Raw genomic sequence first — 8,342 nt, 5'->3', positions numbered from 1 at the left:
TTAGATGATCCCTTTGGAATACAAATTCAGGCTTCTGTGTGTGTGCGTGTGTGTGTATGTATACGCACATCTCTCAAATAATACTCCAAGGCTTATAATGAAAAGCTACTTTCCCCACTCTTGACTCTGGTTCCAAAAACAACTTCTTTAATTTTCTGGTTTAAAATCTATATTTCTAAATTAGCTACTCATACAGCTTTTTCATTTTTCAGATTTTGACTATTTATAGTTTATTTATTCTCTGAAAAAATCAGCACAAAGAGTTCTTACATATGTTAAAAACATAATTCCCCTTGCCCAATATAACTATTTAATGAATTAAGATAAATCAAAATTCAATGTCTACTGTTTTATGACATCAGTGTTTACCATTTTATAGCATACGAATCTTATCCAGAAATGTGCTACGTCAGCTAGTATGAATACATTTTCTTTCTCACTTTTTCCTTTGACCGTTTAAATGGTAAAATTCTCTTGTTTCTTTGTTGTCTTCCTATGGATTCATCACTGGTTCCTCTCCTTCCACCAGAAAATTAAATCTCTTCTCATTAACTTCTGATGCATGAGACAATTCATGGGCTTCAGGTTTTGCTTGGGGACACCCCTCTTGGGCTTGAACATATACACAGTCCCACATATACACAGTATGTCTGGAAGGATAGAGGAGGAAAGGATGTTTATCTCTGTGCAAAAGTACCGGGAGACAGTGGTAGAGTGAGAATATTTGAAGTTTTCTTATACGTGCACCTATGACGTAGGCCTCCCTCCCCCCAGATTTTTAAAATTAAAATAGCGTTATATCCTTATCTACTGGCTTGGAACAGCAAGTTGTAGAGAAATGTGAATATATGATCCAATTTTTTAACGAAATTAAGAACAGGAAACGCACAAAAAATTTAGAATTCTAAATATGGGCACATCGTTCTATGAGGCTATGTAAAGGTGGGGAAAGGAATGAAGAACAGCTGTTCAACATCCAGCTACCTGTACAGTCTAGGGGTCCACGGAAAGCCTCCCCTCCAGCCACGCCCTTGGAGCTGATTTCCTCCCCCTGTAAAGTCTGCCTGAATTATTCCAGCCACACCCCACCTCTTCCCGCCCCTGGAAATGGTCTCAGCCCACAACGTTCGGGCCTGCCTCCGCCTACAGCCTGGTCCCGGCTCATTGCCCTGCCTGCACCCTTGTTCCCGCCCATAGAACTGCCTCCCCGGCCTGCTGTCACTCACAGCCTTGGCTCCGCCCACAGCCCGCCCCTAGATTTTGTCCCTGTCCCTGATGCTGACCCAGCCTGCTTTCCAGCTTCTCACTCACTCTAGAAACTAGACATCTCCCCCGAGGCTGGGGTGCACGGCCTCGCCCCGCCCGCCGCCTCAATCCGCAGCCCCCAAACGTTCGTCCTCACCGAACGCCCGCCCGAGACCGGAACCGGAAGCGCGGGCGGCGCCGTGGATGGAGCGGGCGTTCTTAGCGGTGTGTTCCGTCTTCTCGTTGCGGACCGAATTCCCCTGGACGTTCGCCCTCAGAGGCGGAGCTCGGTGAGCGGCGGGCGGTCCCGGCTCCAGTCGTGGTCCAGGGAGGGGCCTGGGCCGTGGGCAGCCCCGTCAGGGGTCGGCGTCTCTCCGTCCCCTCGCAGCCCCGTTTCCCCCGGGCTGTTCGCTCAGGGCCCCCGAGGCTGCTGTTCCTCCTGGCTCGGGGCGCCGCCGTCCCCTCCTCTGAGTCCCCGTCACCGTCCTCTGTGTGATTTTGTCCCCAGGGGGCTTTAGCCGCTTCTGGAGGCGATGTTTGGGTCGTTACAAATGGGGCGCTCCTGGCATCTGGGGGGGAGGCAAGGATGCTGCTCAGCATCCTCCAGGGCCCAGCACAGCCCCACAGAGAATTATCCGGCCCCAAATGTCAGTTGTGCCGAGGTTGGGAAACCTGCTCCAGGACCTGAAAATCTCCCGAGCCCTGAATGAAGTGTGGAACTTGTTGAGAAGTCAGCGAGTCACTTACAGTGTCCCTAAATGACAAGCTTGTTTAAAGGGTACAGAGTCACCAAAAAGTCTCTGTCCAGCCAAGTGAGTTGAGCGACTCAAGTGCACACAGCACGAAGCTGCTTTCTCCCATCTCGGGGAGCAACAGGTGGCTGGATAGGAATCGGGAAAATCCAGCCACAACCAACAGTTACAGTTAAATCAGTAAATACAAAAATAGAACAGTGAATGGGGTTGGCCTTTCCATCCAACACCCTATAAAAGGCCTCAAAAGCTTGTTTGTGCTTTTTATCCCCCCTCAGACACGAAAAGCATCCGTGGAGCTCAAGTTTGATGTGAAACCAGGCTCAGGGTCCACCTGTCCTCGCTGATCCATGGATTTCTGTGTGACCAGGTGAGTACCCTGTGGACCTGGTACCAACAGGTTCCGGCAGCATCCGCTGTGCAGAAGACCTGCCAGTGAGCTTTCCTGGGCTCCGGTTGTCACCACCTGGAGTCACTGAGAGTGAAGGTATCTTGAGAAAAATTATTGATAGTTGATGGATGGAAAGATGGTAAGCTGTGTGTGGTTCTATGTGGTAAATATTTCAGTAAGTACAGTTATATGCAAATAAAAACACATGAAACAAACCTAAATAACTGCAAATGTGTATTATAGTAGAAAATATAGATTTACTTGCATGGCATAATATTCAAAAGTCAGGATTTATATATAATATAAATACAGAAATGTTTTGCGTGTGTATGTAGTATTAGAGGACATCCCATGAAATATTAGCAGGGATACTCAGCAACATTCCTTAGACCCTTTCAATTTGATTTCTAAAGTCCTATAAATCCTCCACATAAATTTGAAATAAAGGAGCATTCAGGGAAAAAGATGATTTGAACTTCTTTGTATTAATAACAAATTTAAAATTCAATTTGCCAGTAGCCAGATTTATTTTGAGCATTTTTTTTCTTTATGACATTTCAAATCATTTGGAGGAGTACTAAGCAACACTGTAGATTGAAGGGAAGGGCGCTAGTCTCCAAAAAGACTGTCCTCTCCACCTTGCCTTCTAAAGGGAATTAACTTTGTTTCTTGAAACTTTTCTGAAATAACGGTCTGGTGATTCACGTTGCAGAGAATCTTGTTAAGTACTTTTGTATTTAGTTGTTGGCCTCTACTAATTGTGTGTGTATGTGTGTGTGCCTTTTTCATTCTAGCTTTCCTGTGATGTTCTTGAGGGGAATGTGTGCTGGTCATGCAATAGATAGTCTCTGAGTGTATAATTAATGGTGAACAACCATCCTCGTTTATTCAGGACAGTGGGGTTTTCCAGGACACAGGACGTTTAGTGTTCAAACCAGGGCAGTCCTAGACAAACCGGGATGGTTCCTCATCTCATGAGCCAGGCCCTGGGACACATGCATGGGGACCTGGAGAACCAGAGAGACCTTGTCCCACCTCCATGGAATTTACATTGTATTTGGGAATTTGGATTTTGAAAAGTTAATGATGAGAGTGATGTGGGAGTTTGGCACAAGGGGAATCAACATGAGGGGCCAGAGAAGCCCTCTTGAGAAGGACTGATATTTAGCTTGAGAGCTAGAGTTGGGACTGGATTTAGCTGGCAGGAGGGTTAGACTGGAGTGAGGGTGTGGGAGTGTGTTCAAGAAAGCGTTTCAGGCAGAGGGACACGCATGAGGACACCCCTGAAGCAGAGAGCCTGGTGTGTCCATGAACTGAGAAGAATGATGGCTGAGCCGAGTCAACACACGGGGAGGGGTGTGAGCCACACTGGCGAGGGGGGACAGGCAGGATCAGATCAGGGGTGACTTGGGACTCTGTTCTTAGAACAAGGGGAACACTCTGGAGAGATGCGAGTAGAAGGATGATGTGATTAGCGTTTGGTCTAAGCATGTGGGTTAAAATGGACTTCATGGTTAAGAATAAAGACTTAATAGGCAAGATAGGAGGTGCTGGGAATAAGATTGGGAATAAGATTAGGAATAAGATGATTGTTCCCTAGGCCTGAGTGATGGCTGTGGAGTAGGAAAGAAGTAGAAAGAAAAGACCATGGAGTGTAGAACCAAGAGAACATAACGGTGCTTTCTTGCCTGCATGTGTCAGATGGCACAGGCCACTGACTGTTCTCGCTGCTGTCTGTGCAGACCTGCAGGTGCCCCCTCACCCAGGTCTGTGTGTTCACTCCTCTTTGCCACTCACAGGCCCCCCCATCCACATCCTAAAAGAAGTCAGGTCTTACTTGTCAGGGGGTTGTCTCACAAGGTAGACACCTAGGAGAGCCCCTGCAGGCATCAGAGCAGCCCCTTCAGCATCTCCATCACCTTCCTCCCTTCCCCTCTCTCGCTTTACACACCCAGAATGACCCCTGCTCAGTATTCCACATCCCCATGATCTTCGTCCCCCAGGCTTGAGAAGGGTGGGGTAGCCACTGGCGTGGACATCATCTGCACCTTCCATTCTGACCCCCGCAGGTCCCAGGCTGGACAGAGAGTGACTCTACTGGGAGCTGAGCCATGAGACTCAGCGCGTCACCTACCTGGGCTCCTTCACCCTGGACTGGGACAGCCTCTGCTTCAGTGGTGAGGGGCTGTGCTACAGCCACGCTGTCTGTTCTGTGTTCCCTCCATTGCTCTAAAGTGAGCTATGATCCATCTCTCTATCCTCCTGGTCTGGGTTCAGTCTTCTCATCACTGTGTGATCACTGGGTCCAGCCACCTTCCAACTTATTGCCTTCCCCCTGAACACCCCTCCACTCGTCCCCTCTGCTTTCCCCTCTGCTTTTCCCACAAAGGTCCCTACATCCTTTCTCTCCCTTAATTCTTTATGTTCACCCCAACACTTGCTCAGCTCCTCTCACCTTCTCTCCACAGGTTACACCTATGGAGCCGTGGCCCCAACTACCACCAGTGAGTATTCCTGGCCCTGGTCTCCTGTGTCCCGTCTGCATTTGTAGTTTGGGAGCACTTGTTCTCCTTCATCTGCTGTCCTTGGTGAAGGAAGGACCTGGAAGGACCCTAATTCATCCCTTCTCTCCCTCCCGGGTTCTGGTGGAGAGTCCCAGCCAGTGTGAGAAAGCCTTAGACACAGACATGTTCTCCACCACATTCTGACCCCACATGGTTTTCACTTTGATTCTCCTAAAGCCCTGCCCTTGGTCCTCCTTTTCCAGGTATCCCATCCATCTGCCCATTTTTCTGCCTATCTATCTCTCCTCTGAGTTCAGTCACTCTTGTTCACCTATCTCTCTCTCTTGGGCTCCTCTCCTCCACAGGCTTGCTCATTCCTTCTACTCACACAGTCACCGGTCCCCTCACTCTCATTTATGCTTCACCTGTGAATGGTGGTCCTGAGACAGCCAGTGCTGGAGCCCGTGTGAGCCTCGGTTCTCCTCCCACTCTGTCCCTCCCTGATGACAGCCTTATCCACAGCTCCCGAGCCGGCCACCACGTCCCTGCATACTTGATCATCACCTGAGCCACCAGAAGCCACCACAGGTATCTGGGGGCCCCTTTTCCTTCCCAAGAGAAGCTCTCTGGCCCCACTCCCCATGAGCCAGGTTTGATCCAGGAGGTGGGAAGCCAGGGTATGAAATTCTGGTTTTAGGACAATCATGCTGATCACAAAGATTATACCAACGATTCAGTCTAAGGCCAGCTCTCAGAGAGCCCCTAGTCTTGTGGAATTAACACATCATTATAATACAATGTGGGATATTTTGGGGAGAGGCACCTGGCATAATTTGGAGGGAAAGAGCTTGCTAGAGAAAGTTTCAACAGAATGAAGTCTTTAAGAATGTGTAGGAGGGAACCTGGTAAATAGAGGATGAAGGGTTTTCCTGGCAGAGAGGATTCCATGAGCAAAGGCTCCAGCCAGAAACAAGATGCCGTATGGGGAGAATTGAAACGAATTTGGGTTGCATGAAGCATAATGTTTAACCCGCAATAGATGGATAAAATGAGACTGAAAAGTCAGCAGGAGCCAGATTGAGTAGAGACTTGAGTGCCAGGTCAAGAAGGTTGAACTAAACACTGAAGGCCATAGGGAGCCATGGGTGGTACTAGAGCAGTGGTGGCCCTAGTGAGGTATTCATTTCAGAAAGATTCTTCTAGTAGTCCATGTAGAACATCCTGTAGACAGAGCATCCAGTGAGCCTGCTGGGGTGTTGGTCCGGGTGAAGGAAGTTAAGACCTGAGCTAGGACAGGGATGGAGAGAGGGAGTGTATGTGAGGACCAGTGTGCAAGGTGAATGGGTGTTACTGGGAGGGAGGAGGAGCTGAGTAGATGTGCTGGTTCTGACTTGGGTGACCACACGGGTGGGTGGTGGTGCCACTGGGACAGAAGACGACAGATTATAATGAGTGCAGGACTCTGGTCTGGTCTCAGGCCAGCTTTCAGAGATGGCCATCGCTCTCCCTCTCGTCTTGCAGCTTTGGGGCACAACCTGAAGACCCTCACAGTCAACGTCACCATCTCCACCCTCCGGTATTCATCAGACATGAGCAATGGCTATGCCATGTTCAACTTCACTGAGAAGGTCCTGCAGAGCCTGGTGAAACCCTGGTTCCAGCAGCTCCTGGTGGGTTAAATCCCACCCAGCCCTTCCTCCAACCCCTGTCCCTCCTGCTCCTCTTCCTCCTCCTTCCTCCCCAGCTGGATCATTGTTCAAGAAGAGCAGCCTGGGCCCCTTCTACTCAAGTTGCAGACTGGTCTCCCTCAGGTGAGACCATCCCCTCAGCATTTGCCCCTAATGACCACTTTTGTGACCACCCCTCTCTGTCTCTCCACTGTCCTCCCATTTCCTCGTTCCTGTTCTGGCCCCCACCCCCGGAGGTTTCAGGACCTCTCTCTAGACTCCCCACATCCCTCTCTCCCCAGGCCTGAGAAGGATGGGGCAGCCACCTGTGTGGACGCTGTCTGCACCCGCCACCCTGATCCCGTGGGCCACCATGCCTCTGTGCTGGGAGCTGAGTGTTGCCACCTGTCTGCTCTTCCTCTCGGTGGCTCCTGGCTCCGCAGCCCAGAGTTTATCCATTAAGAGAGAGCACCAGCTACTTTTCCGCATCATCAGCTGGAACCTCAGCATCTCGGAGCCCACATCCTCGGAGTACTCCGCCCTGCTGAGAGACACCCAGGACCAGGTGGGGTCTCCCACTCCCGTCTCTCCTTGCCCTGAGGGCACCGTCATTCCTCCATCTGACTTATATCTGTTATGTGATTGTTTCAACCCTTCACTTTCCCTGCATGTCTGGGTTCTCTCAGTGTCCAGGGGTGATGTCCTAGCTGCCTTTCCCATTTCTCACCTGGGTAAACTGAAGCTCAGAAAGGGGAGTATTGTGCCTAAGGTCACACAGTGAGTTAGGGGCAGAGCCAGGATCAGAACTCAGGTCTCCCTTGTCCCAAGGTCTGTGATCTTTCACTGGCTCCAGTGGCGCCGTGCATCCCCAGGAGACCTTCATCTCACCCACTCTCCCTCGTGTTTGTTCTAGGTCACCAAGCTCTACAGCGGCACCCAACTTTGAGACATATTCCATTCCACTCCTGCCTGGTCACCAACTTAATGTAGGTTGAGGAGATTGGAAGCATTGGCTGAGCTGGTGGCTGATGACTCTGAGCTCCCGTGACACATAATTGATCTGGAAGTCACTTACATCGTGCCCATTCTGCCCCACATCCCTGTCAGCTAATCCTAACATCTCCTTCCATAGGCTTTTGGGGGATGAGGAAAGCATTAACATTTGGTGCCACCAACCTCCAGCATCCTGCTCCTCCTCCTCTTCTGGAGACTTTCAACAAATATCAGCAGTCTAACTGTGCTCTCCAATACTGTAGCCGCTAACCACATGGGGCAATTTAAATTTTTTATACACCTATTAGGATACGATTCACATATTGTGTGTGGAGAGGAGTGTATTTTTTAGGTTTTTCTATATACAATATCTTCTCATCTGCAAAACAAATAGTTTTACCTCTTCCCTTCCAATCTGGATTTCTTTTATTCCTTTTTCTTGCCTGATTGCCCTCATTAGAACCTTTAGTACCTGTGATTAACATACGAGATATGGGAAGACATCATTGTCTTGTCCCTGGTCTTAGGGGGGAATTTTCAGTCTTTCACCATTGAATATGGTGTTAGCCGTGGGTTTTTCATCGATGCTGTTTATAGGTTGAGAAAGCTTTTTCTATTTCTAAATTGTTGAGTGTTTTATTTTTTAGACACGAAGGGCGTTGTATTTTGCGAAATTCTTTTCTGTGTATGTGGTCCAGATTGCCTGGTATTGGCCCTTATTCTATTAATATTGTGTAATACATAGTCAAGTTTTCAGATATTAACCCAACCCTTCAACTAGAGGTTAGAG

At 49.1% G+C, this 8,342-nt stretch overlaps 1 long non-coding RNA gene across 2 annotated transcripts; it reads left to right on the top strand.

Annotated features, from left to right (window-relative positions):
• The first annotated feature begins 1,356 nt into the window (after positions 1–1,356).
• Positions 1,357–6,935, top strand: LOC131402799 (uncharacterized). Of its 2 annotated transcripts, none has more exons than XR_009218980.1 (6): positions 1,357–1,535; positions 2,276–2,367; positions 4,857–4,976; positions 5,415–5,480; positions 6,637–6,703; positions 6,862–6,935. It is a non-coding gene; the product is annotated as an uncharacterized LOC131402799 (long non-coding RNA). The 2 variants fall into 2 exon arrangements; XR_009218981.1 differs by lacking the exon at positions 6,637–6,703 and adding an exon at positions 6,414–6,562 and having other exon boundaries at positions 6,862–6,908.
• Positions 6,936–8,342: the final 1,407 nt, after the last annotated feature.

The sequence above is a fragment of the Diceros bicornis genome, unplaced genomic scaffold, assembly GCF_020826845.1.
Source record: "Diceros bicornis minor isolate mBicDic1 unplaced genomic scaffold, mDicBic1.mat.cur scaffold_268_ctg1, whole genome shotgun sequence".
In the NCBI taxonomy this organism is placed as follows: Eukaryota; Metazoa; Chordata; class Mammalia; order Perissodactyla; family Rhinocerotidae; genus Diceros; species Diceros bicornis.
This window is presented reverse-complemented; position numbering and strand designations above follow the sequence as displayed.